This window comes from Miniopterus natalensis, chromosome 2, assembly GCF_054644295.1.
Source record: "Miniopterus natalensis isolate mMinNat1 chromosome 2, mMinNat1.hap1, whole genome shotgun sequence".
Classification (NCBI taxonomy): domain Eukaryota; kingdom Metazoa; phylum Chordata; class Mammalia; order Chiroptera; family Miniopteridae; genus Miniopterus; species Miniopterus natalensis.
The window spans coordinates 82,689,133-82,701,715 of NC_142082.1; the positions used below are offsets into that span (position 1 = coordinate 82,689,133).

Consider the following 12,583-nt stretch of genomic DNA (forward strand, 5'->3'; position numbering starts at 1 on the left):
GATCTGTTTAGTCAAATGCCTGTTGCTTTTGCAGAGCTCCAGATCCTTTCCTTCAGCTATTCATTTAGAAAAGCAGGTATTTGTTGAGAGTTGATTATGTATCAGGTACTATCATAAGTGCTGAAGATGAAGTAGTGAAAGACAACCTAGACAAAAACCCAGCTCTTAGGGAACTCTTGAGAATTCTATCAGTTTACCCAGGAAAGTGTATTCATGCAGGCTTGATCTGCCCAATGCCACAACAAATTTATAAAAGAGATCCCACAGTTTTATGTAGCACAGCACAGCTCTCCTCTGCCACTAACATTTTGGTTAGTGGCCTGCGAGTTGACCTCTCAAGATAAAGTAGGCATGCTGATGCCTCCTCAGTTTTCCGGTTGACCTTTATTGAACTTGGCTATAACCAGGAACTTTTAAAAATGTTTTTCATGTATCGATTAATCTTCTAGCAACCCTATGAGGTAGGAATTATTATCCCCATTTTACAGCTGATGTAACAGGCCTGCTCCTGGTCTAAGTCATGAGGCAGTGAGTAGAAGACCCAGGATTTGAACCTATGACTTCTGACAGCAGAGACCAGGCTCTTTATCAGTCTTTTTGTGGAACAGAACACCTACCTTAAGGCTCTGTTGTGGACTCGTGTGAAAGTGAAATTAATTGGCTCATAACAGTAAGCAACAGGTAGTTTAAATTGTGTGCTTTTTAGCTGATAGTTTTGGTGCTATGTAGACATCCCACTGAGAGTTGCGATTAGAAGAAATGCTTCAGGATTGCTTTCTCATGGATGTTTTGTTAGTTATATTCTCCCAGTAGCAGTGCTTAGCTAGACCAGTATCTAAATGCTCTCTGCATATAAATATTAGCTTACATGTGGTTCCATCAAAATAAAAAAAAAAGGAATCCTTTTCAGTGTTTGTCTTTTGGCTGGTGTATTTTTTCTACTCTTCTTCCAAGAATGTTGTTAAAAAATGTCTCTACAAATTTTGTTCTTTATATGAAACATTTTTGTGTTAAGAAATTTAATATTTTCAAAACTAAAATTCACACACTCAAGAGAAAAATAAGACCATGATTCAAACCAGAAATGATAAAGCATTCAGATTTCAATACAACGATAGAATGGTTCTGCTTTTAAACTTTAATATTTTCCTTAATGTTGTTCTGTCATATCTTATTAATTCACAGGATTTGTTATATGTCAAAGATGAATGGGGGAGCGTGCAAAGAGATTATGCCTATTGTCACTTTATGGGGTTGGATTTGTAAGGCAAGACCAGCAGTGGCTTCTTGTTTTCTTGTATGCAGCCAGCCTGTCCCCCAAACAGGAATGTCATAGATGATGTCTCATAGCCTTAACTCCAGGGTATCCCTAGGAGGAGTGATTGGTGAAATTACTGAGAATTGTGATATAAAAACATAAGCCATTGAGTTGATATTATTCTTTTATTTTATAGGTGCTGTATATATTTTATTTAACTACTTACTAGATAAATGTAAAGAATTATATTAAGTAGAAAAAAGTAAAGAAATAGAATACAGTGGCCTTGAGCACTTGCAGATTTCACCTCCACAGGTACCAAGGACTGACTAAGGCACTTGAGCATCCTCATCTTGGTGTCTGTGGCGGTTCTTGGAACCAATTCCCGTGGATACCAATGGATGACTGTACCTGCCACCAAATATTGTACCCTCTGACCAAATGACAAATTTATTAACCTCCTTACTTAAGACTTAGGTTTCAAATTCACTTCAAGCCATTTTGAGAATCAAAATACTTATGCAGTGAACTTATGCTTAAATGATACATATTCAACAAAATCAAATATATAATAGTTTTGATCTTTGAATAATAAATACTACACAAGTGGACTTTCTGGCTACTTGGTTTTTTTAGAATCCCCTTGGTCTTTCCTATTGCCCACAGATGAACCTGCTTGTGGCCAGAACCCAATCTAAGGAATTCCCAGAGAACACAGCATCCCTCTACTTCTTTTCTTGCTGTTGTTTGTCCACATTCACCAGTTAAAGGCTTCCACCAGGCAGTTGCAGCAACAGAAGCTCTTCTTAAAGAGCCTATATTTGTTTCCTCTCAAAACTCTAAACACCATTTGAAGACAACAAAATAGTGGTTAGAATAGCATTTCCTTCCTCAGAGAAGAAAAGCGGCCATGTGGTGCAACAGCATTGGATTTGCAGTTACTAGCTCTGCCACTTACTATCTGGAAGTTACTTGAGAAATTCACTTAATCTCCATATGGGAGGTAAAATATGATTTGACTCCTAAACACTTATTTCTTATCTGCTTCTCCATAGCTCCTTTTTCAGTCCATCTCTGACTGTGTGTGTGTGTTATAATTGATATAATAGAGGAAATAGAAAGAACATTATAGATTTAAATTATGTCCTTACCTAGTTTTTTTTCTCATGTCTAATTTTAATTCCAGAATGTAAAGCTTTTTTAAATTAAAGTATATTTGACATACAACATTATATTTCAGGTGTATAACACAGTTAGATTTCACATTTATACACCTTACAGTGATCACCACAAAAAGTCCACTATCCTTCACCATACAAAGTTATTGTGATATTGACTGTATTCCCTATGCTGTACTTTACATCCTAGTGACTTATTTATGTTATAACTATAAGTTTGTACCTCTTATTCCCCTTCATCTTTTTGCCCTTACCCCACCACACAATCCTCTGGCAACTATCAGTTATTTTGTATCTATGAATCTGTTTTATTTGTTCATTTGTTTAGTGTTTTAGATTCCACACATACATGAAATGATACCAGTATCTGTCTTTCTCTGACTTACTTCACTTAGCATAGTACCCTTTAGGTCTTTTTATGCTGTCTCAAATGGCAAGATTTCATTCCTTTTTATGGCTGAGTAATATTCCAGTGTGTGTGTGTGTGTGTGTGTGTGTGTGTGTGTGTGTGTGTGTGTATAATATACATAGATCTCTATCTATAGCCACTTCTTCTTGATCTGTTCATCTATGGATGGATACCTGGATTGCTTCCATATCTTGGATGTTGTAAATAATGCTTCAGTGAACATAGGGGTGCATATATCTTTTTGAATTAGTGTTTTGTTTTCTTCAGATAAGCACCCAGAAGTAGAATTGCTGGGTCCTTCTTTGTCTCTTATTATAGCCTTTGTTTTAAAGTCTGTTTTGTCTGATAGAAGTATTACTAACCACAACTCGTTTTGTTTTGTTTCCATTGTCATAAAATATCTTTTCCATCCCTTTACTTTCAATCTGTGTGTATGTCTTTCAATCTGGAGTCTCATGTTGGCAGCATATGTAAGGGTCTTATTTTCTTATCCATTCAGTCACCCTATGTTTTTTTCAACGGAGCACTCATTCAATTTACATTTAAAGTAATTATTGATAGGTATGTACTTACTGCCATTTTGTTTCCATACTAGATTTATAAGTGGTTGGTATATCTTTACTATATATTTGCCTTTACTAGTGAGATTTTTTTCTTTCATATATTTTCTTATTTCTAGTTTTGACCTTTTCTTTTCCACTTAAAGAATTCCCTTTAACATTTATGGTAATGCCATTTAAGTGGTGACAAACTCCTTTAGCTTTTGCTTGTCTGGGAAAATCTTGATTTCTCCTTCAGTTCTGAATGATAACTTTGCTGGGTAGAGTATTCTTGGTATTCATCATGTTGAATATATTATGCCACTCCTTTCTGGCCTGCAAAGTTTCTGTTGAAAAGTCATTTGATAGTTCTGTGAGCATTCCCTTGTATGCAACTAGTTGTTTTTCTGTTGCTGCTCTTTAAATTCTACCTTTATCTTTAACTTTTAACAATTTAATTATAATGTGTCTTGGTGTGGGTCTTTTCCAGTTTATTGTCTTTGGAACTCTCTGTGATTCCTGGATTTGTATCCCTGTTTTCTTCTCCAGTTTGGGAAGTTTTCAACCATTATTTCTCCACATAGATTTCTACCCTTTTCTCTTCTTCTTCTGAAACTACTATGGTTCTAATATTAGTACACTTGATGTTGTCCCAAAGTTCCCTTATGCTATCCTCATTCTTTTTAATTTTTTTTCTTTTTTATCTTCCAGCAGGTGAGTTCCACTATCCTGTCTTCTAGATTGCTGATCCATTCTTTTACGTCATCTGATCTGCTGTTGATTACCTCCAGTGTATTTTTTATTTCACTTGATATATTCTTCAGTTCTGATAGATCCTTTCTATAATTTTTATCTCTTTGTTGAAGTTCTCACTGAGTTCACCCACTTGTCTGCAGAGTTTGATGAGCATCTTTCTGGCTATTACTTTGAACTCTTTGTCTAGTAGACAGCTTACCTCAGTTTCATTTCGTTCTTTTTGTGGGGTTTTGCCCAGTTGTTGTTTTTTTATTTGAAACATATTCTTTTCTCTCCTCATTTTACCTGTTCATTTCTGTGTATTCAGTAGGTCAGTTAAATCTCCTGAACTTGAAAAAGTGGCCTTATTTAAAAGGTGTCCTGCAGGGCCCAGTGGTGGAATACCCCTTGTCACCAGAGCCTGGTATGGTCACACTGGCAGGTGATGCTGATCCCTGACCCACACTGGCTGTAAGGTCTGGCCATAACTGTTGTGGGTTCACTGGTGTGCAGGGCAAGCCTTTGTTGTGTTTGGCTTCAAGGCCCAGCCATGCTGTTGCAGACACACAGCAGTGTACTGATGCTGACACTGGATGAGGCAGCACAGGAGCCACTGGAAGGGTGCTAGCCTGGCTTGGTTGTCAGGGAAATGCAGGATGGAATGAATAGTGTTAGGAAGGTTAATAGAGAGTTTCAGAAATGGCTCCTGCCAGTGTCAGACCAGCTAGGTTAAAGCAGGGGGGAAAGGGCTCTGCCAGCACCTCTGACTCTGGAGAAAGTTCCAACAAATCCCTGTCCCTCCAGGACACACCCTAAAATTAGTCAATGTATCCCTTCACATGTGACCTAGGTGCTTTTCAAACTGCTGCTCTGTGCCAGGACTCAGAAAGAATGCAACCTGGATTTCCTACAGCCCTTTAGCCCTCCCAGACGTAAGCCCCACTGGTTTTCAAAGCTACATGTTAGGGGTCTCCTCTTTCTGGTGCTGGGTCCCCCAGGCTAGGGCTTGGACCCCTCACGCTATGGGGATGGCCTCCACAGTTGTGATATCCTTCCCACTTGTGAGTCATCACATAGGGAGTGGGGGTTAGGGAGTAGGGTAGGTCCTGACTAAATTTAGTCTCTACCCCTCCTGCTCTTTTTATTGTGGCTTTTTCTTTATATCTGTAGTTGTAGAAAATCTGTTCTGCTAGTTTTAGGTCATTTTCAGAGATAGCTGGTCTATGTGTGATTGTAGTTTTGGTATCAATGAGAGGAGGTAAGCTCAGGATCTTCCTACTTTGCCATCTTGAACTTGAAACCAGGAGCCTTGCTCTTGAATGCCAGTTTAGCTTGTCCATGAAACCTCATTCCTTGTGATTGGTGTACTGCCCCCGCAACAAACGTGTCTCCAAATGGGATCGCCAAGTCACTGCCCGCACTACTGTGTGTGCGTCTCTCTCATTATCTAGTTTTAAGTACATTCATAACATATATAAATATATATGTTACAGACTCAATATTCAGTTACTTAATCCCCTGCTAAACACATTATGGCAATACCTGAGTGAAACCAAATTTTTTAATTGCCAAGAATTCTGGGATGAGGTTGAGTTCTTTGTATTCAGTTGTAAATGTTAAGTTTTCTGCTGTTCATTCCACCCTTCACAATGTTTTTTGATTGACGTTAAGAATCACATTTCTTAAAGTTTTTTGCTTAAAAGAAACCATGCTGTAGATGAATAGATAAAAAAATCTGGGTACATTTACACCATGGAATACTATGCAGCTGTAAAAAAGAAGGATCTCTTACCCTTTGATACAGCATGGATGGACCTGGAGAATATTATGCTTAGCAAAATAAGCCAGTCAGAGAAAGACAAGTATCACATGATCTCACTCATATGTGGAATCTAATGAACAAAATAAACTAATGAACAAAATAGGTCCAGAGACATAGAAGCATGCAACAGACTAAAGGATCTCAGAGGGAAGGTGAGGATGGGGAGTGGGTGGAGAGAGATTAATCAAAGAACTTATATGCTTATATGCATAACCTATGGACACAGACATTGATATGGGGAAGGCCTGTGGTTGGGGTAGATGCTGGGTAGAGGGGATCAATGGGGGGAAAAGGGAGACAACTGTAATACTTTCAACAGTAAAGATACATTTAAATAAATAAATTAAGAAGGAGACGAAGAAACTATGCCGATGATTATATTTTCATTCATTTTGCCATTTTAAAAATATACTAAAATGTTTTCTAAGTGTGCTATGGTGAACATGATATAAAACTCAGTTTCTAGTACAATCGTTTCAGGAAATGTTTGGTTTTCTAGAAAGATAAACATGCCATAAGTTGTGTGAGTGGCAAGGAAGTAATATTTTGTACCCACTAGGAAACCGAAATGTTTCTTACTACAGCAAATAAAAGAGTGGGATTCTATGGCTATTAGGGACTGAGGCTATGTTATTTCAGCACTTTGTAAGTGACATAAATTACTCATTCAAGCAGACATATCCTTTGTAGACTACTTTTTGTGTTTTGTATTATCTAAAATTCTTGAGTAAATGGACCTTATTGAGTTTTTAGGTTCAGATTTTTACGTATCTTTAAATAACCAGGAAAAAGGCTAACATACTGAAAAGTTACCATGTGCCAGCTGCTTTCTGCTATGCTACCTTATTTAATTTGCCTATAATGTAGGTCTTATTGTCCCTATTCTTATAGATAATGAAATTATGTTAAAGTTCATTCTTTTTTTGTGTTGACTGTCCTTCTGACTCCCACATCTTCCTCAGATCTTTAAATTCTGACTTGAGATTGAGCTGGTCTTTAGAACATGGAGGATATAAGTGACATGAGTCTTGAGGCCTTAGTGACCCCCAAAGTCCAAAGTCACATGCTAACTATTCCCATTGGCATTGGAGAGTCCTGCCTGCCTTTCACTGATCCGCAATAAAAAAAAATTTTAATCTATTTTTATATGAGCTCTTTTAGACTTTTGTGGCAAAGCTATCAACTTAGTTTATGGCCATTTTTAGTCATGGTGGTTCTGATAGAAAGATTCTCACTGCAGTAGGAGGAGCATGACGCTCAGTTCAGTTTCATGTTTCTGCCTCTGGTTATAACATTCTTTATGCTCTCATCCTTCAACCTTTGCAGAAAGAATTTTGTGAAGGAAAGAAAATATTAAAGTCCAAGATTTTAGCATTCCAGAGGTTATTTTCAAATATTAAACAACTTTATTTCTTTGTTCCTTTCTAGAAAAGAAAGTTAACTTTATTTTTATGTCTTTCTGTGGCCAAAAGTAGTATGCAAGTACAGATACAAAGTAATAACTTGACAGAATTTTAAAAAGGACCCAACATCAGTTTCGAATAAAAGAAATGGTAGGTAAATAAGTCAATTCTCAGTGAAACTCCCTCGGTTTGTTTTCTGTATTGCCAAAATGGCTCTTGGAACCAAAGTCTAGAAGGGCCTTACCTTAAGCTAATCAAATCATTATACCTTAGATTTCTGAAGAGCTTTCTGGTTTTCAAAACACATTCAGTTTTGCCATAATTATCCTATCTTATATTCTGTATCTTCTCTTCTAACTTACTACATATTATTTTTGTCCCAGAAACAAACCAGAGAACTGTGGTTTATATTCTAAAATGTCCTCTCTATACTCCAAGGAGATTAATACAATCTATGGTAACTACTGTTCACTTTTAAAAGCATTCTTGGTTCTGTTATTAGTCAGCACACCCAATACCCAGATCATGGTTTCACACCATTCTCCGTTAAAAGGAACCAGAGCTCTTTGAAGAAATGGGTGATTCTGGGGCTAAGTGTGCAGTCTGAGTCTGGAGTATCTACTAGTAACAGAAAGGAAACACACAGCAATGTGGGTATGTGTCAGGGCATCAAGCAACCACTAAAAAGAGTTCCCAAATGGCCAAAACTACAACATTTTGAGTAACAAATAAATTAGGTAGTGTCAGAATATAACACAAATTACGAAATATATATCCATGAGCTCATACTGATATAAATGATTGAATAAATAAATATGTAAATAGAGAGAATAGACAAATCTCCCCTGCAGAAAAATTTCAGATAATTTATGTAGAGGAGGTGGAGCATAACTCCCCACCCCTGAAGTGTGGGTCTTCGCAGAGTGGCTTTCTTCCAAAGAGGACAGTGTGGAAGGGAAAAAATCAGAGTAACTAGATTGTGCAGAAACTGATAAACACTTTTAGCCACATGCTCAAGGTCAACACCACCAGTGATAGGTCATGTTGATAAGATATACCCTTGATATAATGTGTTACGGAGGGTACTTCACCTCTGTACTCCTCTTTCCCAAATCCATAACCTCAAGTCTAATCATGAGAAAACCATCAGACAAACCTAAATTGAGGGGCAAAGTACAAAAACCTGACCAGTATATCTCAAAACTGTCAAGGTCATCAAAAACATGGGAATTTGAGAAACTGACACTGTCTAGAGGAGCCTAAGGTGGCACAACTATATGCAGTGTGATATCCTAAATGGGACCCAGGAGCAGAAAAGGGATAAAACTAAGGAACTCTAAATAAAGTATGACTTTAGTTAATAATGCTGTGTCAATATTGGTGAGTTAGTTGTGAAAAGTGTGCCATAACAGTGTAAGATAATAGAGGAAATGGACTGACTGGTGCAGTATATGGGAACTCTGTGATATCTTCACTTTTTCTTTTTTTTTTTAAATATATCTATTGATTTCAGAGAGAGGAAGGGAGAGGGAGAGAGAAACATCATCAATGATGAGAGCGTCATTGATCGGCGGCCTCCTGCACGCCCCCTACTGGGGATCAAGCCCACAACCTGGGCATTTGCCCTGAACGGGAATCAAACCTTGATCTCCTGGATCATAGATTGATGCTCACCCGCTGAGCCATGCCTGGCCAGGCTATCTTCACTTTTTCAATAAATATATAACTATCTTAAAATTGAAAGTATAAAAACAAAAAAGCCTCTTTGGTAAGATTTTTGGTAATAACACTACCACTTACAGTTCTCACTCCACTGTAACTATTTGCCACATTTTGCCATTTCTGGTGCTACTGTTACTTCCTGTGGGGAGCACACAGAGGCATATAATTGGAGGAGGAGGGTAATTGTAGCAAGAAATGCGGCTAGGGAGGTAAATAGGCATCAGATCATGTGGAGCACTGGAGACACTGTAAAATATTTTTGGCACTTATTCTGAGGACCATGAGAAAGCATTGGCAGTATTTTTATGGCAGGTAGTGACAAGATCAGATTTATGGTTTACAGTATCCACTAACTGCTGAGGAAGGGGACGTGGTAAATTCTGATATGAAGAGGCTCCTTGCTGCTGGCAGTAATCCTGGTGAAAGAGGATGGCTGGGCCTGGGAGAGTAAGCAGTTGGGATGAAAAGAGGTTTTATGATTTAAGAAATATTTATGAAGCAAAAGCAGCAGGTCTTGGAATTGATTTGGCATGAAAATGAGTGAGCAGGACATGAAAGATAACTCCCAAGTTCCCTGCTTTCACAGCTGGAGAGGTGGTCATGCTGTTATGGTGACTGAGAGCCAGGGGGAACCATTGCTCAGAGCAGTAGGAGCAGTGGCCAACTGAAGTGTGAGGTATTAGAAAGGATATGATAAAAACACAGAAGCAAGAAGTGGGCCCATTGTCCTAAAACAATTTGGCCACTGTGTAGAATTTTGCGCAAGAAGCTCCTAAGTCAAAGGAATTCAGTCCCCAAAGCACTGAAGGGGCCTTGTGCTGAATTAGGTCTGGGAAGCACTTCTTCCCTAAGAGGTCTAATGATGACAGAAACCCACTGTCACACTGCAGATCCATTCTTGCTTTATACAGCTCTCACTAACAGGATGACACATTTATTCAAATCGACACAAATGATTTTGTGTACTTTTAACAATTAATGTCTTGTTGATACAGCATCTTTAGTTAATAAGCATTTAGATGCTTTTATTTTTTTTAATAACCTGATAGTCCAAGTGTGCTTAGCATGTGGCTCTACTGTCCTGTTATTCATACAATACAAACATTACGGCGCAATCAAGGAGCAGTAAGTCCTGTCTGTCAACAGAAGTACAGCTGACATTTAAAGTAAGAAAGCTACATAAGCAGTCATTGTTCAACACTGGCTTGATTGATTTTCCCTATTGTCAAATTGGATACACAGTCACTTAAACAGAAAAGACATTTTACTTTGTTTTATGGCACTAAAAATTAGTTGTAGTTATTATATTCAGTTTTAAAACATGTACTCGACATTTAATCATGCAATTTTGTTAATCCCTCATTAGTACCATTGTGTGGCAAAGCTGGCAGGTCCAACATGATATGAGATCAGTAAGCACACGAGCTTTATGGTTATTCCTAAGTTTATTTTTTATATATGTCTCTTTGCTTTTTATTTTTTTTAATTAAATGAGATAAACATTAACACATGACAGGTTCTGCCTGACTTAGCCAACATCTGTGGCCCCCGGATATACGGGGCCTCTGCATAAATGAATGCCAGGACGAACTCAAAGGACATGCATCGAGGCTTCTGAGTGCCCATCCCTGAACCTATTTACATTTGTAAGTCACTTTTGAAGAAACCCCCTCACACAGATACATTAAATATTAAAAGATAAGATGATTTAAAACTAGCAAGCAAAACTGTGCTGTTGGAAGTCAATTATTCAGATAAATTTTGATGAGTTGCTAAAAAGTTTTAAATACATGCCATCTTTTTTTCCCTTCTGGTTGTCAAAAAGACCTTCCCCATCACTCTCTGACCCCTAACTATTTTTTCTCTATAACAGGTGTTTACTCCCTGACATAATGTAACATTTTATTTATTGGCTTATGGTCTATGTCCCCAATAAAGTGAAAACTCTATGAGAGGAGGGAAACTATTATGTTCACTGCTATATCCCCAGCCCCTGGAATAGAACTTGGTACATGGGCAATCAATAAATATTTGTTAAATGAGTGAATACATAAATATTAAAATATACTTATAAGGTCAAATATTTCTTGTTCCATTAAAACGTGGTGATTATTAGAAAAGGGACCATTTTTTATTCACCTTGTTCTGAAAATTCTTATATCCATTAATATTTCCAAGTATTTTGAGGGCCTAAATGTTTTGGTGAAGGTCATTTATAACATAAAAGAAAAATACACATGGTAAAGGTGTTCTATCACCCACTTGTTCAGTATCTTGCCTCTTCTCTGATTTCGTATCGTTGTGTCTGCTCAGTTGTTTGGTTGTCAGGTTCGCCTTTGTTCTCCTGACACTTGTTCCAGCTTCTTCCTCCTCACGTCACCCACATCAGGACCTCTGCCTCACTTGCCGCAGTTCGTTTTTGATCAAAGAGCTTTCATCAGCAAGGAGGTGGAAGCCATCCATTTGGCTACCTGAGATGTTTTGTGTTCTTTGTAGAGCTTTTCCTCTCAACACTACATAGATGTATTATACTGTACATAACCAGTGTTCTTCAAGATATAATAAAATAGATGATTCCTTGTGTTTTATAATTCACATAATGCAAGACCAAGTCAACCTGGTAAATTACTAAAGTTACTTAAGAACCTAACATTAAAGTGGAAAATACTTTTACTACTATAGGAGGTCAGAGATAAATTCTGCAACTTGATTTATGACAATTAGTTGTGTGCTTTGTTATATAAGGGAAATCAACTCCTGGGGCTTAATTGAAGTAGGACCAAGTCAAAGCAGAGCTCCTCAGGCCAGGCTGCCCCTGCACGCCTTGGCCTCCAGCACCGCCTTCTGACATCTCCTCTCCAGGCACCTGCGCACGTGGGCTTCCAGGGTTATTTGGTTTTAGCTACACCACCTTCATTAGCGCCTAAGATTGAAATAGCTATCTAGAATATTGTCTTTTGTTAAAATACATTATTTTTATTCTTAGGTTAGTGACAAGTAAATAACCTGATAGAATAAAAATTAAAAAGTATTGTTAGTTGTTAATAATGTTAATTCATTTAAGCTTAGCAAATATTTATTGAATACTTACTGCTAACCAGGCACCTTGGGGACACAGAAATAAATAAGAATAATATATAGACCCTGTATTTATGTGAGGACTATAGCATCCTGTGAGAATTACAAAAAGGAGTCCCCTCTGGGAGGTAGAACTACAGAAAGGTTCCCATGTGGAGACCACAGTCTGCAGGAAGACACAGGGTTTAGGACTATAGGATTCCTGGGTTTCAACCCCTCCTTCCCCCAGCCAGCTGCCTTAGTACTCTGCGCTAATTGGGTGACCAGGTGAGGTCCCTGGGGGAAGGAACTGGATGTCAGCCCTCAGGAAGGCTCTACATGTGCCTATTGTATTAATGGGCATCAGACCCTGGAGTCTGCAGCCTGTTTTCACTAGATTGCATTACCAAAATAATTCCAGTCTATTCCCAGAGACCGGAAACATTCTATAAACACCATA

General features: G+C 38.0%; 1 protein-coding gene across 3 annotated transcripts in view; it reads left to right on the plus strand.

Annotated features, from left to right (window-relative positions):
* The window catches only part of MIPEP (mitochondrial intermediate peptidase), a 186,045-nt gene that overhangs the window by 155,194 nt on the left and 18,268 nt on the right, over window positions 1-12,583 (plus strand). The gene's annotated exons all lie outside the window — the stretch shown is intronic.